Source organism: Oncorhynchus gorbuscha, linkage group LG03 (genome assembly GCF_021184085.1).
Source record: "Oncorhynchus gorbuscha isolate QuinsamMale2020 ecotype Even-year linkage group LG03, OgorEven_v1.0, whole genome shotgun sequence".
Lineage (NCBI taxonomy): Eukaryota > Metazoa > Chordata > Actinopteri > Salmoniformes > Salmonidae > Oncorhynchus > Oncorhynchus gorbuscha.
In genome coordinates, this window is record NC_060175.1 from 31440013 (window position 1) to 31448989 (window position 8977).

The following is an 8977-nucleotide window of genomic DNA, read 5'->3' on the forward strand; positions in this document are numbered from 1 at the left end:
GAGTAGAGTAGAGTAGAGTAGAGTAGAGTAGAGTAGAGTAGATTAGAGTAGAGTAGAGTAGAGTAGAGTAGAGTAGAGTAGAGTAGAGCATCTATTCTTTCAAACCACTCCCTCTGGCTCTGTTAAATCTTATTATGATCATGTGTGTGGGTCAACTTATTTGACTTCATAAACAATTGTTATGTTGTATGTGTCATGGATATGTTTGAATACTTCAGCATTCGTAAATAGGCTGGTGGTATGGCTCTTATGAGTGCTCAAGAAATAAAGCACAGTGATGGCAAACAAGGACTAGGATAGATAACCACAGACAGGCATAACTGTGAGAAACGAAAGCCTTGTCTGATTTTCTAGTTTCAGTCAAGCTATGTCATACCTGAGCCACAAGGAAAGCAGGTAGGAGTTTCTCACAATAACCATACTGTTGTTGACTTATGCTTTCCATGTAGATACTGTGTGATAGCAGTGGAATAGAAAGACCGGAGGTTAGATAAGACAATAGGTTCTAGAAAAGGATCTTAATGAATGTTACAGCTCAAGATCAAAGGTTGTTGTGGTATGACTGTTTCAGGTAAATCCCATTATGATTCTATGTGTGGGTCGTCTCAGGAACATAATGTTCTTAACCTCTCATTAATCCTACCTGGCTGTTACTAAACTCGTCTTACACAAAGACATGATGTCACTGTTTCACAAGAGATGTGTTTTTCTATCTATTTATCACATTATTTAAAATTCATTCAGAAAAATACATGTTTGATTAGATAATAAGTTATATGAAATAATGTTTCTAATGGCTCTTGAGGACTATCATTCACGGAATTGTGGAATTGGTTGGGGACTGCTGGTCTAGATAGAGGAAGAGGGAATCAGGGGGAGGAGAGGGCCAGACAGACAGAGAGACAAAGAGGTGGATATTATTGATGGTTTTATAAAAGGTTTATAAAATGTATTATAATAATAGATTTGGATGATGTGTGGGATGGGTTTGACTGGCAGAGGCCCCCTTCCTACTACTGTAATTCTGCTATGGGGGTCAGTATGCTACATAACACACATGTAATTCAGATATGTTACACCCCCCCCCCCCCCCCTTACTTCAAAATATCATCCACCCCTTTCTGGGTTAAGGCAGTGGTACATTCCTGCACGTCCCAATGCTGGAACCTTACCTGGATGTTGCTCGAACGGCCTCATTAGAGCAGAGATATGGGGGGGAAATGCGATCAGGGTTGGAAAGGGATTAACCTCCTAATAGTGCTCTATATAGGGCTTGGTTGGTAATAATCTGCACAGTGGAGACAGATTCAGCACAGCCACTGTAAGAACAACTTCAATCTCTCTCTTCTACTGTACCACAACTGAGGGAAACCTAGAAGAAAATAACAGAAACAAGACGGAAGGGACACAAAAAGAAAAGGACACAAAGGGAGCTTCCTCATATAGAAGGAAATCTACTACTGATGTTGACAAGCCTTTGAATGACATCATAAGAAAAAGGACAACAACAACAAAAACACCGTAAACAACAGAAAGTCTACGCTAAAGGGATTCAAAAAAAGACGCAAACATGACCAAGGGAAAGGTAAAGATGTCTTTCTCTCTTACCAGATTAGTGCTTCAAAGCTGAGGTGACCAGAAATTGGTTGCTGTTCTGAATTTCCAATTCCATACATTATTTGTGGTTTTCTCTCTGTGATATACTGTGAATATCATCATAAAATATAATCTAAAAAACTGAGAAAGAGAGATGGACAAATATTTATCTTTCTTTAATGTTATACTCATTCACTGTACACGCGTTCCCCTGCTCAGACGTTACATGGATCAACCAATGGTTGTGTGCCACGTCATCGACTGTGCCGCCAGGCACCAGATTCCTATAACATAATATGTGGTTAAGTTATATGTTAAATACCTATCCAGTTATTGTAAGATCTGGCATGCGTCAGCAACGCCTGGGCAGAGGAACGCACCATCTATTGCTGTGTTCATAACCAACTGGGAATTTACCACATACGACTGGGAAAAATCCACTTGAATGACCCTCCAACTGGTATTTACTAGTGGGAAACTCGTCTATCATCTTGAGCTCTCACTTCTCCCACATGCTGACCTCTGACATCACTGACTAAGGAAATGACTGCGATAACATCATTTTTAGCAGTTAAATGCAACGACAAAACATTATTTATAGAAAGCAATCTATTAATATGGGTTTTGAAAATTATATATTTTTTTACAAGCATGACAACTGTACTTTTAGTTTATGGTTTATGCAGTTTGTAGCCAATCAACATTTGTGAATGAGTTTAAAGCATGTGAATGTATCCAACTGGTATTTGTGACATCAAAATGTGTAATTCCCACCTCCCACTTGGTTACGAATGCAGCATAAGTCTGCAAAACTAAGATGGCTGCCTACTAAGAGTATCCTAATCCTTATCCTATCCTAAACACTGATGAAACATGGAGGCTTGTTTACACTGATACAGCTACATGTAGCCTATCTGAATTTTCAGTGGATCATGAGGAGTTGAATGCATGAATAGAATCATAGAATACAAAAATAGCATGTTCATAAATTGTTTGTTAAACTTCAACTGTTATCCTTCACCTGGCCATTTTGTTTTATAGCAGCAAAAGGAAGTTGAGTTGAAAGAAGTTGAGTTGAATGAAGTGAGTTTTATGCTATAAGAGTGCAGGGCCGGCTCTTGCCTTTTGCGGGCCCAATTGAGATTTGGTTGGGTGCCCCCTCCCACCTCTTGCGAATTTTTTTTTTTATATTGACATAAAACATGACTCGAGAACATTAGTCCATTTAAAGCCATGGTTCATGGCTATGTCACTCAGTGACTGACATAACAAGAGGAAACCTGCTTATGCACTACTAAATATCAAATTTACATTTTGTGTATTTTACCATTCAAACTTTCATCCATAGCCTAAGTGTTTTCCATAAATGTTATTAAATTGTGGGGCCCCTAGCGATCGGGGGCTCTACATGCACAACGTGATCCGTGTTAAGGGCAAGCCGGCCCTGTAAGGGTGAAGTTTTTCCTGAGTTTTGTTAAAGTGTTTATTAAAAGTGTCTTTCAGTTTGATACTACTTCTAACGACTGGTATCTCTGACCATTTGTGTCTCTCACCATATATTCAGGTGTCTCCAAAGACAGGCAAAGAGTACCCACCCAGCTATGAAGAGGCTACTGCAGGTAATATCAATATCAATATCTTTGTATCTATAATAGTCAGTTACACAGGAATATCTCATCCCCTTAAACAAAGGGCTCCTTCATGGCTACATTATGTAGTGCTCTTCTTCTACATCCGGTTGCACACACACACACACACACACACACACACACACACACACACACACACACACACACACACACACACACACACACACACACACACACACACACACACACACACACACACACACACACACACACACACACACACACACACACACACACACACACACACACACACACACACACACTTTACTATAGAACAAAGATAGATGGGCAGCAACGAACATTACAGCGTGTGATGTACCCAGAGGTTAGAGGTGAATCCTTACACACATCTGCTGTTTTAACAAGATGTTTAACCCTCTTCCCTCCCTGTCAGACTATGAGGAGATGCAAACCCAGTTCTCCTGGGACGACCAGGCCGTCAGGAGGATCTTTATCAGAAAGGTACTGAAACAGGGAGGGACAACCTGGACTTATAAGAAATACTCGTCCAATTAGAAACACACGTTTTTTCCACTGTGTGCCCAAATAAATACGATCCAGATAATAATATTACTGTAACTGAGCTACACTGACTTCTTTAAGCATGTCACCCATGCATGATCCAGCATGCAGTATAGTATACTGAGGGTGTATCTTGGCCATCCCCTCTTATTCCTCCTCTCTGTATTGTTAAAGGTCTATGCCATCCTGATGATCCAACTCTTTGTGACTGTGGCCATTGTTGCTCTCTTCACATTCTGGTATGTATCTTATCCATTACATTGTAAATATATCCTAAATGAGTGTGTGTGTGTGTGTGTCTGTGTGTGTGTGTACTCAACATAGTGTAACACTCTCTCATCTCTCCACAGTGCACCAGTGAGGTTTTACATTCAGGCACACCCCCACCTGTACATGTGCTCCTAGTAAGTGACAACAAATATCTTGATTGACATGCCCTCACTTTTCATCAGACGGTAACTCCCAAACCAGCCCCTAGCCCCTTGCCCCTATCAACTCGCTTGCAGGGCCCTCTGTTGTCACGTGTTGCTGGCGGATCTCATAGGGTGACTTCAAGAGTGGCAAGGGGATCAAATAAACTCATCAACTTCGGAACACACTCGAGACTTGAATGATGCAATTCATGTTCCACATTTAAATAATAAAACAAGCCCGAAATACAAATGAGAAAGTTCCCCCTGTCGTTTTACGAGATATGCACCTCAGTAGCAGTTAAATATTTAATTTGGGTGGTATTTCATATGTTACATGTACCAAGTCTCAAAATCTGACAAACAAATACAGGTGACTCAGAATTAGGCACGCCTCTCCATTATTTTGTGTTAAATTGATCAAACTCCAAAATAATGCGATGCGTTATGCTATACCACTTTGCTCTGAAACCGGCAGAATAGCTGACTCGGTCGAAGTGGCTATAGGAGGATCTAATTGGGTTGTTCCACCAAGACAGTATCTTCTGTGAAGTGTAACTTGGTCAACAACATTTTTTAAACCTAGTTTTAACATTCTGTCATAAAAAGCATGTTTAACGTAATAAAATAAAAAAATTTTTTTCCATCTCATAAGGATTCAATAAAAAAAAAATACTATAATAAGTGCCTATTAAGTGTCAAATAAAATAACAGGGTTGACCGTAACAGGATTGACAGTAACAGGGTTGACCATAACAGGGTTGACCGTAACAGGGTTGACCGTAACAGGGTTGACCGTAACAGGGTTGACCGTAACAGGGTTGAAGATTTCATAAATCAGCCCTGAATCCCCTTGTGACAGAGGGAATGGGAGTTTGTTGTGTGGAACAGGGAGTGGTAATTGAATGCAAGCTTCACCATTTTTTAAATGTATTGTTAAAACATTTCTAGCCTGTCTGTCTATGCATATCAGGGTTGACATGTTAAGCTCGCCCGGCTCAGTTTTTCACCACAAAACACCACCAAATGGGTAAAAAGAGATGAACCAGCTCACATGTTTTTACACTATGATTTGACTATTAGATGTTGCTTTTGAAAAAAAGAATGAAAAGGGAATAGTTTCACCATATTACAACGGGAGTTCCGCTCGATTAACAGGATGGATCTTAAAATGAGGGACAGACGTAAATGATTCACTAAACACATTAAATAATAATCTTCAGAAATTACTTTGTCAAATAAACAAAATAACTAGAGCGTTACAATTCTGTTGAAAAGTTAAATGAAGCGGGTAAACATTTTCCTTGAAGTCACAGAGGGACATGATGTCAAAATGACCTATTTTGGTACTTCAGCAAGTTTATATTCATATAATATCTGACTGATTTAATTCCCCATGTTGTCTATATTAAAGGGCACTTAATTTAATATAATAGGCTTTCAAAATTCTAATTCAGTATTAGTACACAATTTCAACTTAAAATATCAAAGGGATGCAAAAGACACTCATTTTGTGGAATGAGCCAATTAGCCCCTAAACCCTCCATCATTTTCACTCCCTCAGTTTTGGGACACTTGTGCATATTTCGGAGGCGTGCGTGAACGTGCAAATAAAAGGATGAGGGGAAGGGGGTAATTTGGGATTCATCCATGTAATTGTGCTAATAATCAACTGGTTTCTTTTTGCCTTTCGACAGCATGATGTTCTTGGCCACCTACATCGCACTGAACTGCTGTGGTGAACAAATCAGGTAATAGTCTCCCTCCTATGAAAATGACAATCTGGGCAGTACGCAGCACTTATGTCACATCTGGACTGTCACGTAGAAAAACAGATGGGACATTCAATCAATCAAATAGTTAAATGTAGTTTTAATATGCATGACCACCAACACTTTACACATGTATTAAACAGATATAACACGTCAATACGGTATTTCTGACATCCTTCATAGATTAGGGTTGTGATCATCCACAGTAAATGGTAGTCATACAATGATGGTAGAATGATAAGATGCAATATGAAAGAGTGAATTTACCAACCTGAATTCTCTTCATCTCTATAACAGGAGGCAGTTTCCCTGGAACCTCATTCTGCTGTCTCTCTTTGTGAGTATAATGAGGAATAAATATTAGAGCAATTCAAGAAAAAGCATGTACCCAATTAGTCTCCCTGCCCGTCCGTCTGTCTGTGTACCTCATTGACTCTGCTCTATACCTATCTCGGCTCTGTCCGCATGCCTTCCTCTCTCCTGCTCTCAGACTCTCAGCCTGGCCTGCATGATGGGCTTTGTGTCCAGGTAAATGACTAACTGGTGTGTTTCATGTGTGGGTAGGGTTGGTTGGGGGACTCAGATGTTGACATAGGTGGGGCTAGGAGTTTTTCCTGGCCAGGTCTCAGGAACCGGTCAAACTCCTGGCCCAATTAGAAACATATGTTGAAATAAATGATGAAGATAAGAATGAACACATCTATCAACATCCACATGGATGGGAAGGATTCATTTCACATTTGAGTCATTTAGCAGAAACTTTTATCCAGACTAACTTAGTTAGTGCATTCATCTATAGATAGCTACATCTAGGTGAGGCAACCACAGATCACAGTCATAGTGTGTGCAATTAGGAAAAGACAAGCACGTGTTATTGCTTTATTTCTTTATAACTAATTGATGGATTAATCAATGTCTGTCTCTACTCTCTCTCTCTCTCTACAGCTTCTACAACACCAAGTCTGTGGTCCTGTGTCTGGGCATCACTGCTGTGGTGTGTATGTCTGTCACCATCTTCAGCTTCCAGACCAAGGTGGGAAAAATGAACCCATCTTCATAACATTGTTTTCTTTTGAAGAAATGAAACCATGGCACAATCCAATTGATTGATCATGAGTGCATTTGAACAAAACACCATTATTCTCTCTCCCTCGTTTCCTACTGTAGATTGACTTCACCTCTTACCAGGGAGTCCTGTTTGTCCTGACCATGGTCATGCTGTACTGTTGCATCATACTCTCCATCGTCATCCCTTTTGGATATGTAAGTAGCCTGTCTTGTCTGCTTAGCTTCCACCAGCTTCCATTGACACTGTACATAAGCAGAACTAGATATTGATGGTGTAATGGCTGTGCGTATCTTTCCAGACCGCAATAAGAATAGTTGTGACAGTGAGTTTATATATAGAGTGACGGTAAGGCTTTTGGCCCTCGCTCACCCTATTCGGGTGGGTAGCATACTAGCATGAATAAGAAGGATTAGCTGAAGGGTAATCTCATAGATGATCTGGAAGAGCCCCAGTGTCTTTCCTAAATTAGTGGCCTGTATCTTCTTAGCGCTGTTCGATAACATTCTTACCCCCCCCAGGTTCCCTGGTTACAAGCCATCTACGCTGTGATAGGAGCTATCCTCTTCACTCTGGTGAGTGGCAGACATTCAACACACATTCATCATTGGCAAGACCCAGAGTTTTTTCTGGTCAAGGTCACGTGGTCAGGACAAACTCCTGGCCCTAATCATTGGGTTACAGCCTGTAGCAAAATGGTGTACGTGACAATAAACCCCTTTCTCTCTCTCTCTCTCTCTCTCTCTCTCTCTCTCTCTCTCTCTCTCTCTCTCTCTCTCTCTCTCTCTCTCTCTCTCTCTCTCTCTCTCTCTCTCTCTCTCTCTCTCTCTCTCTCTCTCTCTCTCTCTCTCTCTCTCTCTCTCTCTCTCTCTCTTTCTCCTCCATCACTCTCTCCCTCACTCACTCTCTCTTTCTCTTAGTTCCTGGCGTTTGACACCCAGTTGCTGATAGGCAACAAGCGCTACACTATGAGTCCAGAGGAGTACGTCTTTGCCACCCTGAACCTCTACCTGGACATTATATACCTGTTCAGCTTCCTACTTTCGTGTTTTGGAGGGAGCCGCGACTAATTCTTCTATCTATTTGTCTACCCTTCTGTCTCTCAATCTGTCGGTTTCTCCTTTACACTCAGCCCAATCTCCCTCAACCTTAAATTCTAAGAGCTTATTTCATTTCCGTCTTCTTCTCAAACGACCCTGGCTCTTCTGTGGTCAATAAAAGAGTCTCATGTCGTGACAGACTGTTTACCATTCAATTGAGTAGCTGGGGAGCGAAAGCAAATAAAGATAAACAGCATTAAGGCGCTCTTTTCAATCTGTATCGCTGAAGTGTAACAGATTGCGCAATATAAATGTTTAACTAACTTTCGATTGAGCTGACATATGCAACATTTATTGTGAATGCAGTCTATGCCAAAGCCGCAATACAGATTGAATAGAGCCCTAGGCTAATATTAACTAGGACAGGGTTCCCAAACTGACGGTCCGCTGGGGATTTATTTGGCCCCCCAGGCTTACTGAGCAAATGTTATTTTTATTTTTGACATAGGCTGGAAAAACACCAACATTTTAATTTTGGGAAACTTTTCCAAAGTATTCCTACACATAATAGAGCGATACCCTGAGTATACCAAACATTAACAACACCTTCAGAACAGCCTCGATTTGTCAGGGCATTGACTCTACAAGGTGTCCAAATCATTCCACAAGGGATGCTGGCCCATATTAACTCCATTGCTTCCCACAGTTGTGTCAAGTTGGCTGGATGTGCTTTGGTTGGTGGATCATTCTTGATACACACAGGAAACTGTTGAGTGTGAAAAACCCAGCAGAGTTGCAGTTCTTGACACAAACCGGTGTGCCTGGCACCTGCTACCATACCCCGATCAAAGGCATTTAAATCTTTTTTCTTTCCCATTCACCCTCTGAATGGCACACATACACAATCAATCTCTCAACTGTC

At 40.8% G+C, this 8977-nt stretch overlaps 1 pseudogene; it reads left to right on the forward strand.

Moving 5' to 3' along the window:
* Positions 1-1188: 1188 nt before the first annotated feature.
* LOC124019516 lies at positions 1189-8093 on the forward strand (annotated as a pseudogene).
* Positions 8094-8977: the final 884 nt, after the last annotated feature.